Genomic DNA, 21572 nt, shown 5'->3' with positions numbered 1-21572 from the left:
GTTGAACTTCAGCCAAACACTATTAGTAACCTGTCTTCCACAAGCCCCAACTTTAATTTGAGGGCCACAATGTTTTTTTTGTGATTTTTATTTTTTCAAATCTCCCAGATTCAGCATCAGTTTCCAATAAACACTGGAAAGCCTGATTGTTTATAAAAGGCCACAAGTCTTGCTGGGGAAGGACTGGAGGAAGGCTAACAGTAACATTTTTAGGTATTTTCGCAAGGTCCTTCCTTAGGGAGCCTGGCTGTCCCTGCATTCAAGGTGTTATGGGTCTGCAAATGACTCAAGTTTGGAAATTGATTCATGGACTGAGATTCCCTTTTGCCGTGATCTGATGTAGCCTTTCTCAAGTTTGAGAATTTTTCTGCTCATACTGATCAAACAGAAATACACCAGGCTTCCTATCTCATGCCTGGAAACACCATGATTCATTAGCTAGAACCAAAGGTCCGTATGAGTCATGCCACCGTAAGGCTCATTTGCCTGTGCTGACCATTACAGGTTAAGCCATTATGGATGCTACTTTGTCAGTACTGCTCATCACAGTAACTGCGATCACCTTGGCATTGGCAATTCAATGCTGCCACTTGGTCCCATCAAACCTATTGGTTTACTTCATCTAACTGAGAAGCAGTGTCTCCAACTCTAAGGTCTGGCACAAGAAAAAGGGTGACAGCAAAGCTCTTCAAGTGTGCCGGTGCCCCTTCACCATTCTGCATCTCAGGATTAGTGGAGGGTCTGTCTTCTGGGCCTCCCTATTGTGAGGATTAGGTCTCACACAGCACACCCAATCTGGCATTGCAATTTCCCTAAGCCTTAAAAATCTCTTCATTAACACTAAGCCAAAGGATGTCAGGCATCTCCACCTCCTTTTCAGTAGTCCATCTTTTCACAGATGCTTCAACCAATCATTCAAACAAACTTTTGACATATAACTTTTTTTAAACTGTGAAAGCTTCCATATTAAATCTAGAATCTCCACTCAGAGGGCCGTTTTAATGAACTCTGTCTGACATTTTTTTAACCATTTTATGTTTTATGTTCCTTCACTATTATCCCACACCCTTAAAAATCCATTCCCATACATATTCTCCAGACTTCTGCTTCAATACATTGCAAACTCATTAAGCTCTTTAGTAGTGTAGCACACCTCCTTATGGACTAGACTTTCTACCCCCACTCCCAGGAACCTGCCTTGCCTGAGGGACATTAGTATTGTCTTCCCAGGCATTTTATTTCCTTCCAAGAAAGTCATTGCTGGTTTAGCAGACAAAAATGAAGGGTCAATTTTCTCAGTTAAAAGCAGAAAAGGTAATATTTCAGGGGGTGGCGGTGTTAGTACCTTTTCTTCTGAGGGTGGAGAGACTTTCCTTAGGCGAGATAAGCACTTGAGAGTCTGAGGGTTATCTGAAACTTCTCAGCTTCAATAGGGTACACACACAAATCTCATTCTCAGGTTATAGCATCCCATTCTTTACCAATTAGTGGTCTTACTTTAACCTCTGACACCCTCTGAGGCTGGGACTTGAATTTCCGCTATAATCCAGCCAACTTTATAATGAAGACTTCAGCTTGATTTTTTTCAACCTGAGGTGTATGGTTGCTGGAGAAAATGTTCTCCTCCAGGGCACACTCAGAAATCATTAGACTGTTTGTATGCATCTGGAGCTAGTCTATCACTGAGTTCCACTGTCGTCTTTCACTGTAGTTAGAGATGTTAGAAGCTGGTTAATTTTTATCATGGAGCTAATTCCTTTCCCTTGTCTATTTATCCAAAGAGGATAGGAGCAACCAACCAGCATAATCATTTCCCTATTTTTTTTTACAAAGTGTCAAAAGTTTTATATACAGAGTCACCAAATCCCCTGCTGCTCACAACTGGCGAATCAGGATAATCAAATACATTCATCTCCTTAAGTTTGTAAAATACATCACACCATTGCCTTCAGTATTCTTCAAGCTCCCAGGAGAGGCTTCAGTAACCAGAGCAGCTTAGATAACTGTGGGTGTTGAGTAATTGGAAAGCCTCTTCCAGATACTTAAAAAAAATTATCCTTATACCTCTGTTGCTCCAGAACCACTTCTGATATCAATATGTATATTAGTCAGGGTTCTCTAGAGTAACAGAACTTATAGAATTCACACATACACACACACATACACACACACACACACACACACACACACACACACACACATGAAGGAGATTTATTAGAATGAATTGCAAACTGTGGTTCAGCTAATCCAACAATGGCTGTCTATGACTGGAAGGTTCAAGAATTCAGTAGTTGTTCAGTCCATGAGGCTGGATGTCTCAACTGGTCTTCAGTATATTCTGGAATCCCTCAAAAGTAGGGTCTAATGCCAGTGAAGAAACAGACTTGCTAGTGAGAGCAAGAGCAAGCAGGCAAAGAGCAAAAAACCTTTCTTCTTCTGTGCCTTTATGTAGGCCTCCAGCAGAAGGTGTGGCCTGGATTAGAGGTAGGTATTCTACCTCAAAAGATTTGGCTTCTAGGTGTGTCTTCCCACCTCAAAGATCCAGATTAGAAGTGGACCTTCCCACTTCAAATTAAACAAAATACCTTCTTGGTGTGTACTGTTTTGGGGTTTTAGTTAATTCCAGATATGTAGTCAAGTTGACAACTAAGAATAGCCATTACACCTTCCTAAATTCATGACTTTTTTTTCAATTACCCACTGATTTTAATCAAGGTTGCTTCCATGTGCAAAGGAGTAGGGCTATTTGCCCAATCATAGGCAATTTATCCATGGCCATGCCACTGAGGAAAAAATGTCTACCCCAACCCCAGAAGCCATTGGTTGCTGATAGCTTTTTCACTAATTTTTTTTAATGTACTCATTCAATGAGTACGTATACAACACCAATTATATGCTATAAGCTCTGTTTTAGGTCTAACTGGGATGACATTGAGTGTTAGCTTGGAATCAGCTTAGAGTGTTTTTGCTGTCAATCCAGTGATGACCATTCAGATTTGTTTTAAGAAACAACTTTCATCAACCATTTTATTTTATTTTTGAAATAATGATGAAAAACTTTGAACATAAAGAAGAGCTTGGAAGGTAAGGAGACTAAGAACTTGTCATTAATATGAATCCATTTTTCATTACTATAATAAAATACTTAGAGTAAGGTAACACAAGGAAAAGAGGTATATTTAGTTCATAGTTTTCGATACCGAGCATCCAAAGAGTGTGGCATGGTCTCTGGTAACAGTTCCTCCTGGTGAGGTCACCTGGTGGTGTGTGACCATGTTAGGAGCCTGTGTGGGAGGAGATATCATGTTGTAAAACTGGATTCAAGAGAGATATTTGGGGGTTGGGTTTGCTTTTAACATGCTCACAAGGAAGCCTGAAGTCTCCATGAGAACTACATTAATTCCTTCTGAGATCAGCTCCCGCAGGAATTGGATGACCTGCCTTTGGGTCCCATATCTTCAAGGTTCCACCTCCCAACATTGTGATGATCAAGCTTCCAGCACATGACACTTTGGGTGACACACTTAAATCACATCCAAACCAGAGCACTGCCCCAAAGGAGCACACAGGAGCCTTGAATCATATTGTTTTGAAAAATAAGCCAAATGTTGTCTTTAAAGCTCATGTACCCTTTGCACCTAGCCTCCATTCTCCAGGGTAGAGCCTGCTTTTGGCTGACAGCTTCTTTCTCCTTGGGCTTTGATACTTACATTACATGTGGTTGTATTGATAATCTCCCTTTTTCTTTGTAACTGTGAATTTAAAAATAAACATATGTGATACTGAGATGCAAATATTCTGCAACTTACTAAGAAATTCAAACACCATACTTTAGAAGTTTACTTCATGCTGATAACGTAGCTCAAATGCATTTATTTAAACTGCTGTATAGCATTCCAGCCATGAAAGAATGCATTCATTATTGGACCCTTGTGTTTCCACATGGAAAGCTACTTTTGATACTCTCCCTCCCTCCCTCCCTCCCTCCCTCCCTCCCTCCCTCCCTCCCTCCCTCCCTCCCTCCCTCCCTCCCTCCCTTCCTTCCTCCACTCATCCCTACCTCCATCCTTACCTCCATCCCTACCTCCCTTCCTATATCCTTACCTCCCCTGCCCTCTTCCCTCTCTGTCTTTTTTCTTTTGAGACAAGGATTTGCTGTATAGATCAGGCTAACCTGGAATTCCTGTTCCTCTTGCCTAGCCTTCTAAATGTAGGGATCCAGGTGTGCACCACCACAGCTGGCTGAGTATCTTGCTTATTTTTGTGACAAATGATACCACCCTAAGTTTTAATTGAAGCTTGCTGGGGACTGAGCTGCATGGGCCTTGCAGATGCTAGTGCCCTATTTTCATACACATCTTCTGGAGCACATGTATGAGATACTTGGCATGTCTTCAGTTTTTTTTTACTGGAAACTAACAACCAGTTTTTTTTGCAATGTGGTCTGACTATTCTAAAACTGGGTGCCAGAGGATTCCTTTTAGTTCATTTGTGGCACTGATGTACCATGCCATCCTGTGCTTCTCTCTCCTTGGCCTCAGTTTCTCCATCTTTGAGATGAAGGACAGAGTCAGAAAATCTCTACAATTCCTCCATTCTCAGCCAGAGAAAAGCTTGTAGGAAGAAGTTCCAAGCTCTTAGAGGATCCAGTAACTCTTTGGAGGTAGGCTTGCCAGGAGCTTGGAGGAGAGTCGGTAGCAGAAGGCCGCTGATGCTTTTACCAAGTGTCAGAGGCCATGGTTTGTCATTTACTTGAACCAGAGGGATCAATGGTTTCCCCAAGTTCACAGAGATAAAATGTATCAGAAGCAGAGCTTGACAGTTTGAGGGATTCTCAAGAATAAGATTTACTTACATACAGGATGCACCTGCTTTGTCTCAGGAAGTTTTCCCCGGCATCCCTGACTGGGTTGTTCAGGGTGTTGTCCCCTGTATGTTAATGGGCCAGCTACTGATGGCAAGAGGCCCTTGTTTTGGGGACACTTTGAAAAACATGCCTGCCCCAGATGTAGAGAGTTGAGTCCCCAAGTTGTGGAGATGCGGGATAATCAGAAGTGAGCGGACTGACCCAGAGCCTGAGGACATCTCAAAGGCTTGGTTCTGAAGGCATTTGTTCTGCAACTACGGCTAATGAACCAGTGAGGAAACGGCCTCAATAAGAAGCAAATTAAACACCGGCTCTAGTTTATTCGTAGGCACAGCTGCCTGCCTTCCTGCGTTCAATTTCAGACTCACATTATGAATTGCCTCCCTGGAGAAATGAGCCCCTCCCTACCAAAAAAGGAGCTGCGAGCTAAGAAACCAACTTCAATCGAGGCATGGCAACTTATCTCTAGGTCCTCACTCTGTGGCAAGAGACTCTCTGAGCTGGCCAGTTTCACTCAAGGTTAGTAATTAAGGTATAATTGAAATGAAATTAATTGCAATAAATTTGTAATGAGCACAGCCATTGATTAAGGGCATTCAGATGCGGTCTGGGCATGAGACATTGATTGCCATGCTTTTTTGATAAATGTAATTGCAGTGGTATCTTTTGTTACTTCAGAAATCATCTTTTGCCTGTAATGAGTTTCCACAGGGAGGGACTGGCCTTGAAGCCATCTGACTTCCTGAAAATCAGAGATAAAAAGAGACTATTCCTGGCTCCACTTAGGTTGGGTATACACTCTGTTGTTCATGTTTCACATAGGATTTATTTCACTGTGGCCCTCTAGCCCATATGGAAATTCGTGAAAATTAGGAGGAGGCATGCCTTCCTTTGGGAAGGCGCAGTTGGTGCTAAGATATACAGCTTGGCAAATGAAGGCTGGGCTGGATTTCAGCTCCCATTGTTCAACTCTCCCGGGTACGTTTGTGTAGTGAACACCTTTCACAACCATGCATAGAGGACTCCGTGTAGAAAGAGGTGAGAGAATAGCACCAGACTCTGTGAGACCTTATCACCTGGGACCTCATTCCAGGAGTCGAGTTTCTGCTCTTCTCTTGCCAGGTACTTTGATTGGTTGGATGAATGTAGAAATTGCCACCAGGAATTACAGGCCTCTAACAGCAGTGATGAAGAAAGGAAGGAAGAAAGGGAGGAAGGAAGGAAGGAAGAGTGAGGGTAATTTGGCTACAGGACTCCCTGATCAGTGGGGGGTAGGTGAGGAAGTCCTCACTGGGATTGATGCCCACATGTACAGGTCACAGTGGAAGATGGGTGTGTTTCTCAGAGGAGCTGGTATGCAGCAGGCCTGTGGGCTGCCATTCAGAGTCTGGAGTCATGGACTTTGAGATATGATCAGGGTTGGTAGGAAGGATACAGGATGTTAGATCCCATCCCTAACTGGACAACAAGATGCTGAGGGTCCTTTCTGATGCTCAGTGATGAGCACTGCCATTTTCTGCATCTGAGGAATAGTTAGTTCTTACTGATGCAGGGCCTTCCCTCCCTCCCATGTGCTCTGCTCTTCAGACCAAAGCCTTGACTTATTCATTCAACCATTTCATCTCTCATTTGCTCATTTAGGAAATGTTTAGTGCGAACTGTCTGTGTGCAGGTGTTATGCAGATTCTGAGGAATAAAATGGGACAGGGATAACACAAGACCAGAGCTCTGAGGGGAGCCAGTACATTTGACTCACTTCTTGGGACTCCTGGCCCACTCCTCCTTCGCCTCCCTGGGTCCTGGACATTCCGTATGGATTGCATCTGATGGCAACACCTCTGTGCTCTGTCTTCAGATGGGATTAGGCCAAAGCAGGGACCTGGCAGGTTACAGGAAGGGAGAACAATGCAGCTGGCATTTGTTCCAGGTCTCATGGGTCCCATGAAAGAGAACAGCCCTGCACCAGCTCTGGTAAAGGCTGCCTGCCCTTCAGTCTGAGGTTTGCCAATTGTACGCGCTGCTGGAATGCTGCCGTCTCTGGCACATTTAGCAGTCTGTCCTCACCTTTGAACGTGGCCTGTCTTTATCTGTGTGTTGTTTGCCTTTTTGAGACAGCCTGAGCCTGGGTTGGCCTTGAACTCTCTGTGTAGCCAAAGATGACTTTGAATTTCTGATCCTCCTGCTAGAACCCCCCAAGTGCTGTGATTACAGGTGTGCCCCACATCATTCGCTTTCTGTTTTAGAAGAGGGATTTAAACCCATGTTTCCATACAGATGTCAGGAACTCTGAGCACAGGAAGCATAAGCTTGAGTCTACCACCTTAGACCACTTGGCCGAGCTTCTCTGTAAACTCCTAAGCTCCACACTCAGGCTGTGCTGAGTTCCTTATGGGCAGAGAGATGCACAGTGACAGTGAGAAGGAATGACAAGAGCATTGGTGGTGTGCGCTCCCGTGGGTGTGTGTGTGTGTGTGTGTGTGTGTGTGTGTGTGTGTGTGTGTGTGTGTGTGCAGGAATGCTTCTTTGCAGTTAGAGGTGAGATCTGGAGTTGGCCAAAGGCTAAGCAGTGTATTAGTTTCTTCTTTTCATCACTGTGATCAAAACACCCGAGAACAGCTTAAAGAGGGAGGGATTATTTGTGTCTTAGTTTCAGAGATGTTGGTCCTTTAAGGTAGGGAGGGTGTGGAAGAGCAGAGCAGTTCGTATCACGGCATCCAGGAACTAGACTGGGCTATACCAGCAGGCTGAAGACCCAGTACACCCTTCCAAGTTGTGTCCTCAGTGACCTACATCCTCCAGCTGAGCCACACCTCCTGTTTCTAGAACTTTCTGAAATAGCATCAGCAGCCTGCGGAGGAACATTTCACTTCTGTACCATAAGAAGCAGGAAAGTGGGAACAAAGAGGAATTTCCCCACAAAGACAAAGCTAATGTAAAGGCTTGAGGCTGGAAGGGAGACTGAGATGTGTCTAAAGCTCCGGAGGAGGCTGAGTTCCTGCTGGCATCTGGTGCCTCCTCTGGCCAAGCTCAGGGACAGCTGTAATCCCTGAAGCAGGTGACGTCTTCTAGAAGTCAGAGGCCTTTAGAGTTCATGTCTGTTTGCTGTTCAAGACTGGATCACCCCTCTGGGAACTGAACTGAATCCTTGTGACCTGGCCTGAAGGTCCTTGAACCTTCTGCTAACAGAACTCATTTTCCTGAAGTCCACACTCATCTTTTGACATGGATAGAGGAACAGGCTCTCTGTTTTCTTAACGGGTCATAGACTGTGTCTGCGTGGCATACTGGAGTCACTCAAGGTGTGGAACCTACTTCTGAGCTGCTGCAAAAGCAAAGTGACCTATAAGGCAGGAGTTGTGGGATTCGATTCAGCCAGTGTTTGCTTTCATTATGAAATGTTTTCAGCAAAGCCTTGGTTCAGTTTTTAAAAAAATTCTTCTCTCATACATTATATTCCAACTGTGGTTTCCCTTCCTTCCTCCCTCCCCGCCTCCCCTCCTTAATCCACCCCTCCTCCTTTCCCTTCAGAAAAGGGCAGGCCTCCCAGGGATATCAAGCAGACATGGCATATTAAGTGTTCTTGATGAAAGCAGTGCCCAGAAGTGGGGCATTGGGGAAAAATGACTGGATCATAAGGGCTCAGTCTTTGTCAATGGACTCATCCATTGAAGGACTCAGAATCTGAATGGACTACTGAAAGATGGTGGAATTGTGAGGGTTGGGGACTGGTTGTAGGTAGTATCTCTTGGAAGTATGTCCTGGAGAGTTAGATGTTGTCCCCAGTCCTGTTCCTTCCTCTCCTGGTTGTCACAAGGTGAGCAACTTTGTTTTGGCAACCCTCCCACTGCCCTGATATTCTGTGTCACCATAGGCCCATAGCAATGGATCCAAGCGGCTGCACTTTCCTCATTGTTGCAGAAAATAACTGAACAAAGCAACTTAATGGGGTGTTCCAGTTTCATTTCTGTTGCTGTGATAAAATACTCTGACAGAAAGCAACACTGTGGAGGAAGGGTTTATTTGGCTTACCGTATCAGGTGATGGCCCATCCCTGTGGTATGTGTATTAAGGCAGGAACTGCAAACAGCTAGTCACATTATACACATAGTTAAGATCAGAGAGCACACACCCTTTCTTGCTTGCTATTAGCTAGCTTTCTTCTATCTTACACTGTTCTAGACCTCTGTCTAGAGAATGGTGTCACCCACAACGGACTAGGGTTTCCTATATCAACTAGCAATCAGGACAGTCCTCCACGGACATTCCCACAGTCCAACCTGATATAGGCAATTCCTCTCTGAGGCCTTCTGCCCAGGAGAGTCTAGACTGTATTAAACTGGCATTTAAAGGTAACCAGCACAGGAAGGTGTTATTTTGACTTACAGCTATAGGGAAAGGCATAGTGCAGGGCATTAAAGTGCTGATCTCATTGCACTCACAGATGGGAAGTAGAGAACAATGAATGTCAGTGCTCAGCTCCTTTTCTTCTTTTTATTTAGTACAGGACCCCAGATCCTGAAATGATACCATCCACAGTTAAGGTGGGCTACCCACCTCAATTAACCTCACCTAGGCAATCTGTCCCAGGAGTGAGCCAAAATTTGTCTCATAGGTGATTCTATATCATGTCAAGTTGACAGGCAATATTAACCATCACACTGAAACTTTGTGACAAAATAAATCTCTCTCCCCTTTAAGTTTTTTCAGCATCTGTTATGGGAATGTCAGGACTGACTAATATGGTAGGGCATGCCTCAGGTTCCCCTTCCCACATGTAGCCTATTCTCTCAAGGTCTCAGAACTGCAGAGCTTCAAGCCCTCTTGCCTGATTTTTATTACAAGTCTCCAAGATGATCACCTTGGTTCCTATCTCAGATTTGAGATCACAGGATCCTCTCTACCTGGGAAGGTCTGTGTGTTGTTTCTTTGTCTTGAGACAACAAGGCTGGCCTCAAACTCAGAAGGTAGCTGAGAATGATATCAAACCTCTTTCTGATCTTCTTACAGTTACACCTAGTTTATATGACTCTAGCGATATAACCCAGAGCTTTGTATGTGCTATACAAGTACTCTGCAAACATTACTACCCCAGATTGATTTTTTGGTGTGCGTATATATGTTTACATGTGTATGCATATGTACATGTAGGTATGTGGGGGTCAGAGGTTGATTCTGGCTGTTTTTCTCTAGTGCTTTTCATCTTATTTTTTGAGGCAGGATCTCTCATTGGATGTAGAGTTCACTGAGTCAGTTAGGCTGACTGACCAGTGAGTTCCAGGGATCTGCTTGTCTCTGCCTCCCAAGTGCTGGGATTACAGGCACACCGTGCTGTGTAAGGCTCTTCACCAGGGTGTTAAGGATCTAAACTCAGGTCCTCATATAGAGTTTTGTTACTAACTGAGCCATCTACCAAACACCTAGATATTTAAAAAATCTGCTAAAAGTTCATATGGCACACAAGCCATCATCATATCCATTTTAAAGTGTTCAGTTTAGTAGATGTTAGGCACATTCCAATTGCTTGCCATCAATGTGCAGGACTTTTCATCTCATAAAATTGAAACTCTATACTTGTGCCAGTCAGCTTTTCATCATGCTGACAAAATACCCAAGGCAAACAATTTAAAGGAGAGAAGGGATTCTCTTGACTCAGGGTTCCACCAGTCCATGGTTGATTGGCTGTGTTGGTTTGATCTTAAGGTGGTAAAATGCTCCATGTGTGCCGACTAGTATCTGTGTCAACTTGACACAGAGTTATTTTGGAAGAGGGAACCCAGAAGAGAAATGCCCCTATCAGACTGGTTCTGTAGAGAAGTCTGTGGTGCATTTTCTTGATTAGTGATTGATGTGGGTATTGGGCAGCCCATATGGGTGGTGCCATCTCTGGGCCCATGGTCCTGGATGGTGTAAGAAAACAGGTTGAGAAAGCCATGGGGAGCAAACCTGTAAGCAGCACTCCTTCATGGCCTCTGCATCAGCAGTTTCTGCCTCCAGGTTCCTGCCTTGAGTTTTTGCCATGATTTCCCTAGATGATAGAATACAAACTGTAATATTAAATAAACTCATTCCTCCCCAAGTTGCTCTTGACATGGTATTTTATCTCAGTGACAGAAACCTCAACCACTACATGTGACAAGGCATATGTGTTAGAGGGCACTGCTCAGTTTATCTAGGCCAGAAAAAGATACATAGGAACGTCTGGAATCTTAATATCCCCTTCAAGAGCATGTCCCAGGAACCTAACTTTCTCCAGTGGTTTTGCCACCATCCAGTGGTGTCACAGGCTGGTAAGAAAGCCTTTAATATATGGCCCTCAAGGAAATTTTGCATCCAAACTGCAGCAATACTCATGGAACCTCCACTTCCCCAAAACTATTCTCTACTTCCTGTCTCCATAAGTTGGAGTACTTTAGGTACCTGAATAGGTGGAATCAAACAGTGTTTGGATGGTTTCATTCAGCATTATGTCCATGAGATTCACCCACCTTGTAACATGTGTTGTTAGAGTGCCATTCCTTTTTATATCTGAATAGCACTCAACTGCATGTACATAGCATATGTTGTCAGTTCCTCTGTGAATGGGCATTTCGGTTGCTTCTACTGGTTAGTGACTGTAAATGTGGTGACATAGCTAGAAGTAGGATGGCAGGGTCATCTAGTTGGTCTACTTTTAATCTTTTTATTTTTTTAATTTTTTTAATTTTTTATTTTTGGATTTTTTTCGAGACAGGGTTTCTCTGTGGCTTTGGAGGCTGTCCTGGCACTAGCTCTTGTAGACCAGGCTAGCCTCGAACTCACAGAGATCTGCCTGCCTCTGCCTCCCGAGTGCTGGGATTAAAGGCGTGCGCCACCAACGCCCGTACTTTTAATCTTTTTGAGGAACCTCCATGTTAGAAAGGTTTTTTATTTGTTGTTTTTTAATGTAGATGCTTGAATCATGTGTTGGGAATATTGACTCAGTAGATCTGGAGAGTGGGAGAATTTTAAAAAGCCTCTCTAGCAAGCCATTCCCTCCTTCCTAGGGACTCCGTAGTCTGAATTACTGAGGTAGGAGTATTCATGCCTTGACGATCTACTTCTGATATACCGCCCAAGCCTCCTCATCTTCCACTATTCATCTTCCCACACTTAGATCTGAGAATTGTTGGTCTTCTGTTTCCAGAGTACACTGAGGTCTCTACACCACCCCCTTTCCCTCTGCCTGTAAAATCTCAGGTCATCTTGCAAAGTCAGCTGGACTCTGCTCAACACCCCCAGGAAAGTGCTTCCTTTCTGGTCCTTGGCTTCGAAAGCCAGCTGCCAAGTTGGACCCCACCAGGGGAGAGAGCAGCACAATGCCAGCCCTGGAAGGTCCACACAAAGAGCTGTTTCTTCATCCTCATCAGCAGATTTAGAACAAAGTTGGAAGCTCACACATGCTGTGGTTGCCATGGTCGCTGTAAAGACATTCTAAATGTAGATGGTTATATAATCCAGCAGGATGACTCTGTTTGGGAAAAGAAAGTTTTATCCATCAATTCTGCAATGAACCTGACCCTGGGATGTGGTGACTCTATATGGGGTCATGTAGCATGATGCATGTGGGCTACAGGAATAGCAAAACATGATTTCTAGGTGTCCATATTATCACCCAAGATGGAGCTCTTATCTGCAGAATGGAAGGCTAAGATCCACAGAGAAATACAAGGACATAGTCCTTGTCTTTTTGGGGGGTTTCAAATATTTAATAAAGATTCCTTTCATTGAATTGTAAAACTCAATGTTAGAAAGAATTTGAACATGACTGAGGGCCCCTGTTTACCTTGAGTACCACGTAGAAAGTTCGTTGAGACCACAAACTGACTGGTCAACCATTTATTCTTAAATTCATCATTGCCATACCTAACTGTATATAGCAAAGCAAAATTAATTTCCATCACCCAGATATAAAATCATCTATACTATTTTTGCTTGTGTGTGCATAGTCTCTGTCTTGAGGACCCATAAAAGTCTCCTACTTTTGCATGGTTCTGCTCTAACTGGATGTTGGGATTTACAGTCTAGGGAAGCCATAAAATAAAAGGGAAACCCATAGTTGTGCCAACATTAATTTTACCCTTGTTTCCACTTCTTACTAACTATGGGATCTTTGGTAAGACACATAACTTCTCAAAGTTTGTGTTTCTTTACTAAAAATGAAAAGTAGCAAGGATACGAAGATTAAATGTGTTGTACATTTAAGGAACTCAAGGAAGTGCACAGTATGTGCTCAGTAAACATACCCTTTCTTCTCTTCCTGGACTGAAGAGGCAGCATGTGTATGTGAGCGTATGTGTGTGCACACGCACAAGTGAGTGCATGTATATGTATGCACGTGCACGTGGGGGCCAGAGGCCAACCTGAGTGTCATTCCTTAAGCTATGTCCATTTTGTGGTTAGAAACAGGGACTCTTACTGGCTTGGAACTTGCTGGTTTGGTTACCCTGGCTAGTTAGTAACTCCCAGGGATCTACCTATCTCTACTTCCTCAGCACCGTGATTTCAAGGGCATGCTGCCTTGCCTGGATTTTCATGTGGGTTCTGGGAATTGAATGTAGGTCCTTATGATTGTCCAGCAAGCACTTTACTGATGGAACCTCAGCCCTCTGCAAGATTAGCAAGTAATGTTAACTGCTGAGCCATCTCTGTAGCCACCCTTTTTGTTCAAAATAAAAGAAAGTGAATAGGAAAAGTAGTTTTATCAAGAGCACATATGCATGAACTCAGGAAAGATGATTCCAGAAGCTTCATGACTAAGTGTGCTCTGTCATATACATGTGGAAGGAAGAGGGTAATAAAAACTTGTGTGTAGAAAGCCTTGCAATATAGGCAAATAAAATTTTATATGGGAGTAAGTTCAATCAAGCTACCTTGCTACAACAAATGTAAGACTTGTGAAAGAAATGTATTTGTCAAGTTTTAACTGTGGATACAGGACTGCTACTTTAATAAATGTATCCCAAGAGATAATCTGAAACATGCCCATGGTTTATATGTAAGAATATTAATTTGCTATAGTGTATATGAAGAAAAACATGAAAGCAACAGATGTTACCAACAAGGCCACACAAATGGACAACAATTTATAACTTTGTCTAGTGTGGTGAAATTTGATGTTGAATGCTCATGTGATGGAAAATCTTAAGGTATGTATCAGGACATAGCTTCAGCTGCTATTAAGATGACCAAGCAGATAGGGGCTTCTTTCTTTTTCATGTAGCAGTCAGAAGACAGGTTGAGGCTTGCAGAGGCTCTGCCCCATGAAGTCACTCAGAGGCCCAGGTTCCTTCTGCCTTGTTGCTCTACATTCTGTCTTCTTATTGGTTCACCTATCTTCTCACATCAGACTTTCATCTTTTGTCTTTGTGTACCAGCCTCTCTTGTCATCAGTCTCCTAGTTTGTTCTCATGCATAGCATAGGCCAACATAGACTACACTCATCCTCAATTCTTTAGCTCAATCATGTGACGACATTTACTGCAAGCAAGGCTGGGAAGTGTAATTATAAAAATATAGATAGTAGTTAAAAATGTTGGTAGATTCTACATATTGGATACCACTAGTAGTCTTGATTTTTTTCCACATGAAAACTTTTTGCAACATATTTAGTGGAAAAAAGCTGGGAACAAATTAGAACCAATTTTACATGTCCGTGTGTATCCATATGTGCAATGTTTTTCTTTCCCCTGTATAAATACTAGTTATATTTGAGACTTGGAATTGTGAATGATTAAAATTGTCTTCTTTGTGCTTTTATTGTCTTTTTCCACTTTTCTGCAAATTAACATTTTCTTTGTAGACAGAAAACCCCACTATATAAAAATAAGTAGGAAAAAAAAAAGCCGTGTGTGTTGGTGCCTTCAGGCACTTTTTCCTCAGACGTCCTTCTGGGCCCCTTTGTTGGTAGATGTCTAGTGCTCACACCAGAGGATGGCATTGTCCATTCTGCCTCTCAGATATGAAATGTCTCCTGGAGGGGACTGAGAGCAAGATTATTCTAGTGTGATTCAGACAGTCTTCCACAGAAAGAAAAGCCAGTCTGGAAGGTGGCCTTCTCCTTTGGGGTGATAGTTGAGATATGCTCTTAGGAAGACGAGTTCCTTCTCTAAGATAGGACCTGGACAGAAGGGAAGAGCAGGGTCTGGGAAACAGGAGCCAGTGAGGAAGTCAGACTGCAGGTCCTTCTACTCCCTGGGGCCTGAGACAGAGGGCTGTAGGCAAGCCTGCTTCTCCCTGTGATCAGCTTTTTCTGACGTGGTTGGACTGGGCACCGTTCTGATTCTTCTTCAAAGCTTTGGTGTTTGGTTGTCAGTTTGGCCATTCTAATGAGGGTGTCTCAGGAGGGAGGCAGGGTAGGAGTGGCTCAGAGACAGCCATGTAGGTCTTTTCTGTGCACCAGGTGAGTGCTTCCTGCGTGTCTCCCATGAGCCATGAGTGTCTGTCCCTATGCACCAGGTGAGTGTCCTGAGTGTGCCTGGTGTCACCCATGTTCCAGGTGAATGCATCCTTTGTACAGGTGTATCCCTTATTCGGGTGTGATTCTGTATGGCAGATGGACACCTCCCATGTGCTGGGTGTTGCTTAGACCATGCTGGCCTGAGATTCAGATCTTTCTAAGGGTGCTTAAGTTTCCTGCAAGGTGGGGCAATATGATGTCTATCCATGATGTTGAGGGTGAGCTGCAATTCCTCACGCAGTGCTCAGTCTAGTGTCAGGACTGGCCTCTTTTCTCTGGATGCATAGCAAGCCACCACCGATCACGACTTAAACCATGGCTACTTATTATTGCAGTCATGGTTGCTAGAATGCTGAGGTCAAGGTGTTTGTTGGGCTGAATCTGAGAGCTGTGTGAAGCAGCATCTGCTCTAGGCTTTTAGCCATAGCGCCCGACCCCCCCCCCATGGGTCTTCAGATCCTCTTCCCTCTGGGGAATGTCTGTATCCAAATTTCATCCATTTTAACCTTACAGCATTTTAAAATTACATCTATTTGCTTGTGTGTAGGTGTGTGGGCATGCTCATGTCCTAGTGCCTATGTGGAAGGCACTTGTGGGGAATCAGCTCACTCCTCCCACCATGAGGTCCCGGGAGCCACACTCAGGTCTTGGCATCAAGTGCTCTACCCACTGAACCATCTCACTGGGCCTCAGATTTCCCCTTCTTCTAGAGCCACCAGTACCACTGGGGTAGGACCCACCTTAGTGACTTCTTTTTACCATGCCTATCCCGGCAAGACCCTGTCTCCAAAAGAGACGACTTCACTATACAAACTTCAAGAGGGGCATAGCCCATAGTGCTGCTCATGGTTGTCTACAGAAAATTATTGGAGATATTGGTCCTCTTTACCACTCGGGATACTTGTGAGCTTTGACATGCCCTGCTGCTCCAGATCATCTTGGGTTGCCATGGTGCTGGCTTCCTGGAAAGGGACAGTATAGTTTTTCTTGCCCAAGCCACCATGCTGACATTCCTGTCTGTCTCCCAGGGCTCTATCCCAGATGGTTCAGTGTGGCTGCCATTCCTTGATTGCTGGCCAGTTTCGACTCTCCCAGAGACACACAATTCAACCCCTCTCTCCTGCAGAGAGTTGGAAAAAACTCATTTATTACATGCATTTGTTTAGCAACCACTTCTGTTGAGCTCATAGTGTGTTAGGCATTATCCTAATTGCCTTTCATTTACTCTCCTAATGACACCACGGGGCAGGGACTATCATTACCCTCTTAGTGGGGAAACTGAGGCACAGGGAAAGAAATTTAATCATTTGTTGAGGTTTCAAAACCAGCAAGAGGAGCAGCTGAGATTTGCCTCAGACAGTCTTGTTCAGAACAATTACACACAGAGAAGTCTTAGTAAGAACATCCACTTTTGAGTCAAAAAATGTGAGTTTGGAATCTGGCTAATAGCAGAGCTAGACATTTCTGCTATTGCTTGTCCTATGCACTGTTTTTTCCTAAAAATGAAAGATTCACCCCCACTTCTCTTGGTCATGTTCTGCTACAGCATGTGAGGTCCTAGTTGATTGTCTAGGGTGCACATGATGGTGTTCCCTTTTGCTTGCTGGGATCCATCATGCATTTGGGTCAATCAGAGGAATTTGGCTAAGAGAATGCAGTAAGGACTAGGTACTGTTGCTTTTGAGGATTAGAAGGAAAAGAGACAAGAGCGGGGTGAAGTAAGGTGGCTTTCGGAGAGTGGGAGAATGGAAACAGGGATACATGGGGATACAGGGGTTCAGAGGGATACAGGATACACAGGGAAACAGGGATACAGAGGGATGCACAGGGGTACAGGGATACAGAGGGATACATAGGGATTTAGGGACGCAGAGGGACACACAGGGATACACAGGGACTCACAGTGGTACAAAAGGATACACCGGGACATGGAGACACCTCATGCTAGAGTTGAGGCTGTCTCTAAGAGATTACCCTGACTCCTGCACATAGTTGGTGCCCCAACCCTCTTGCTGCCATGAATGTTGGCTGCCAATGCCTTAGGTATTGCTATTTTCTAGAGAATTCTTGGCCAGGCTATCTAGTTCCTACTGCCCCAGCATCTGGCTGCCGGTGGCTGACTGACACTGGGTATATAAGGGCAAGCTTCTTGCTGAGCTCAAGAGGGGCCAATTCTGTAGGGCCGTTTGCACTTGAATTCTCAGCGTGTAAGGGTGAGGCTGGTCTTCACCAAAGATGACATCGTGCCTGTGTTACTCTTCCCCTGATCTCCCCCCTCTTTTCTCTGGAGAACCTCCCTCTAACCCCTCTTGCAAGTCAGAGTCCCAAGAAAGACTGACATGTGCCTGGACCCAACTGTACTCACGTCCAAAACCCGTAAGATTTAGGCTTGGAATTCCCATCTTTGAATTTGTGGGTTCTTCACTTGAGGAACATGAGGGTTTGAGTAGGTAAGGGGTCTGTGTTTTACAGTTCAACAAGTCCCGGTTGCTTGGCCTTCATAAAGTCACTCAGTCATTCTCAGACTCCATCGGGAAGCTTTCCTGAGCTTAGTGCTTGCTCCGAGTTACACTAGGAGGGACACGTTGCTGGTCCCTGGCCTTGTGATTGGATTAGAGCAAGCACACTATTAGCAGGTCCAGTGTTCACAATTTCTCGCCCCATGTCCCTTCTTCCCTTGTTCAGACCAATTCAGATGGACAAAATAGAAAGAGGAAACCTGTGAGAGTGTTAGGCAACTTCCAAAGCATGATGGATGTGTGGAAGTTCAAAGATGGGAATTTAGATCCCATGATCCGAGTTTGCCTCTCTAGTCTTTCGTTTATCAAGTGATAAGCACTTACTCATCACTTGGGGATCTTGGTGACATGGGCAATCTGCTAGTACTCCGATCAGGGTCTGTGAGAAACCTGAGTTGCTGCCTTGGTAACAAGGCTCCAGATGATGCTGACTGTCCAGGCAATAGCAAAATTCTAAACAGCAAAGCTGTGGTCTCTTTATTGGGTCCAGACTGACCCTTCTCTCCAGACAGTCCACATGAATGGTAAGTTCCTGTTTCTCCCTGTTTTTATAACCTGAGATACACTTCTTGCCTGCATGACCAAGTCCTCTCAGGAGGCTGAGATGACCAAGAAAGCCATCAACCATCAAGGGCAGGGCAGAGGCAGAGGTAACGGGAACAGATATAGGAGTCTTGGCAGGATAGGATGTCAGAAAGGTCTCCTTGGAGGAGACAGGCTGTTGGTCTATCATCTTTTGTGGATAGCTCCTGATACATACCCCATTGATCCTCTAAGCCAGCACCTTGGGTCTAGATGCCAGCCATCACTGTAATTGCTTGGCAACTTACCTCCTATTGGCTGGACTCTGGTTCAGGTGCGTTGCTTTCTGGATGAGACCATCCACACCTGAGCCCACCATGTCCCTTCGCTGTGGCCTTAGGCCCCACAGCTTCCTGCATTATTTTGATGTCCTGTGACTGCGATGAGAGGCTTGAGCAGTTTTAGAGATGAACACAAGGTTGGTGTTATTTCCACAACATTTAATAAATGTCCTGCTTTCATTATAACCCTGGCGAAGTCCCTGCAAACATTCCCCTTTCCAGACTGAGATTGGTTTCACTACTGCCAGCAGCTGGGCTAGCGCCCTCCCATCTGCTCATTTGCCTCTTTGCCATTCCCTTTCCCTTGTGGTTGGGAGAGTGAAGGCATTACCTTAGATGCCTGAGAAGGGAGAGGGTGGCTTCCTGGTCTGTCGGTATTCCTGGGAGTTTTCACTTATAGTCTAGAAGTCATTGGGTGGAGGGCAGCGCTTTGCTTAATCCTTTCATATGCGCCATTGCAGCGGGAAAAGGGATGAAACAGAGACCAGTCACAGCTCCTGCCCAGCAGCCTCACTGGTTAGACTGCACCTTTCTCATCGGCTGAAGCACCTAACACCCCCACCCCCACCCTGGCCTTCAGCTTCCACAGGGCCCTGGTCTTACTGCCATCAGGGAAATGACCTTAATTCCAGGTTCAAGGGAACATGAAGAATTTGCCTCCTGAGAAGCAAAATAGAAATCGGTTGTTTTAACCCAATGTCCCCATTTTGGTCCAGTTTTCAGCAGACACTTCCAAAGAACTCCTTAGGCTGACGGTTGTGTGACAAAGGCTCTGATGAATCCAGTTGGGGGAAAGTCTTAGATGCTCTGCTCGCTGTTGCCTTCTGTGCCCTGCGACTAATCATTATTATTATTATTATTGGAGGAGGAAAGTTTCTGTTTTGTTACTCCGAGTTATTTGAAGCCATTTTCACACAGCCCGTTCTCCCCCATGCCCTGCCCTGTCCTCTTCCCTGCTCCCCCCTCCCATTCATTAGTCCCCCCTTCCTCCTAGACAGTTCTGCTTGAATGTTATATGTTCATACATGATTTTACTTATGTATAAAAACTCTATGATCTATAAATGACAGAAAATGTGATGCTTGTTTTTCTGAGACTTATTTCATTTGCTTAGCCGACTACCTTCAGTTATATCCATTTTCTTGCAAATGACCTAACTTTGTTCCCCTTTATGGCCAAACCCCAATTCCGTGGCATATGTACACCACACTGTCTTGATTCATGCACCTGTTGCTGGACACTTAGCTTGATTCTGAGACTTCCCTATGGTTACTAGTGCTGCAATAAGCATAGTTGTGCAAGTAGCTCTGTGATATGTTGATGTAGATCCACGTTTGTGCGGTGACTGTGTTTGGGGTTGGAGGGCACATAGAGGCCACACCTGTCTCTGCAGAGGTACCTGGAGGTAGATGCTGCTGCGTATTACTGGGGCTGTGTCACAGGCTGACTGATTAGGGGGTGTGCCATCCATGCTCTCTCTTCTATTGTCTTATAAGTTCCCAACGGCTGTAAAAGGGTAACCAGAGAAGAATCACTAGACAGGGGCTCTAGACTGGGACACTGAAGACTCCAGTTCACTTGTGACTTTGGTGCCTACAGGTCACTCCCACCATCTCCTCTATGGCGGCCCTTGGGAGGCAGAAACCTATAGAAAGGGCTAGGAAGATGGAGGACAAGGAAGGGGCATCCATAGAGAGAGTGGTGCTACCCAGAGTGTGATACAGAAGGGGAAGCATTGCCTGGGAAGGGGACAGTAATGGGCAGCTGAGGCCACAGCATGCAGATTTTGGACTTTGTCTTATGGTCCATGGGAATTATAGACATGGACTAATGTGATCAGCTTTTGAAGCCTTTCCTTGACTACTATGTACAGAATATTGGGTTAAGTGGCAAGAAAGAATGTGGTGAATTAATTACTTGGCTGTTTGTCCCTGTGTTAGAGGTAGTCAGAAGATTTAGCAATTGATTAGATGCTGGGGTGAGGTAATGTAAAGAATTTTGACTTGAGTAACTAGGAGTAACGGCTCTGTTTATATATACAGGCAATGTGGAGGAAAAAGAAACCGATTCTGGGAGCAAGTATTGATGGAAAGGAAAGTAGTTTCCAACTTTTGTCACTGAGATGATAAACATGTCAGTGGTTACACCCACATGGAAAACTGACCTACCATAATGCTCAAGCCTTCAGTTCCCATAGCCAGTTCATCCTGACAACATCTACAAACAGGAGGGACTCCTCAATAAAACATCTCTCTAATAGTTTAAACATTACACCTAAGGTAATGTTTAAAGCTACTAGCTGGACAAATTTATTTATTAAAGTGACTTCAACACATTGTTTTAGCCAAGGGCCAGAGGGACTATCAGTGTTGAGGCTACATCTAATTTTGTAAATGAGAATGGATAAAAGATGCAGGATCGAGTTAGCACACTTGTAAAAATTTGTGAGAAAGCAAGGAACTAAAAGTTTGTTTTCTTGATCATCAAGGTATAGTTTATGTTGAAAAGCTGTAGTCTCTCCCTCTCTCTCCCCCTCCCTCTGTGTGTGTGAAAGTAATTACATCAGATGTAAACCTTGGGGTTATTCATCAGACATCATCCAGCTTGGGGTCCTGTTTTGTTTTAAGAAAGGGTCTTTCGCTGGAATGTGGGACTAGACAACTAAGCTGAATGGGATGGCCAGAATGTCCCAGGGACCTGCTTGTCTATACATTCCTAGTGCTAGGATTACAAATGTGAGAACCACCACATCTAGCTTTTAAAACAAACAACCAAACAAACAATAACAACAAATTGGCATTGGGGATCAAACTCAGGTTCTCATGCTTGTATAGCAATAACCTTATGGA

Source organism: Mesocricetus auratus, unplaced genomic scaffold, assembly GCF_017639785.1.
Source record: "Mesocricetus auratus isolate SY011 unplaced genomic scaffold, BCM_Maur_2.0 Super-Scaffold_100028, whole genome shotgun sequence".
In the NCBI taxonomy this organism is placed as follows: domain Eukaryota; kingdom Metazoa; phylum Chordata; class Mammalia; order Rodentia; family Cricetidae; genus Mesocricetus; species Mesocricetus auratus.
The sequence above is the reverse complement of the archived record's forward strand: the minus strand, read 5'-3'. Positions refer to the sequence as shown.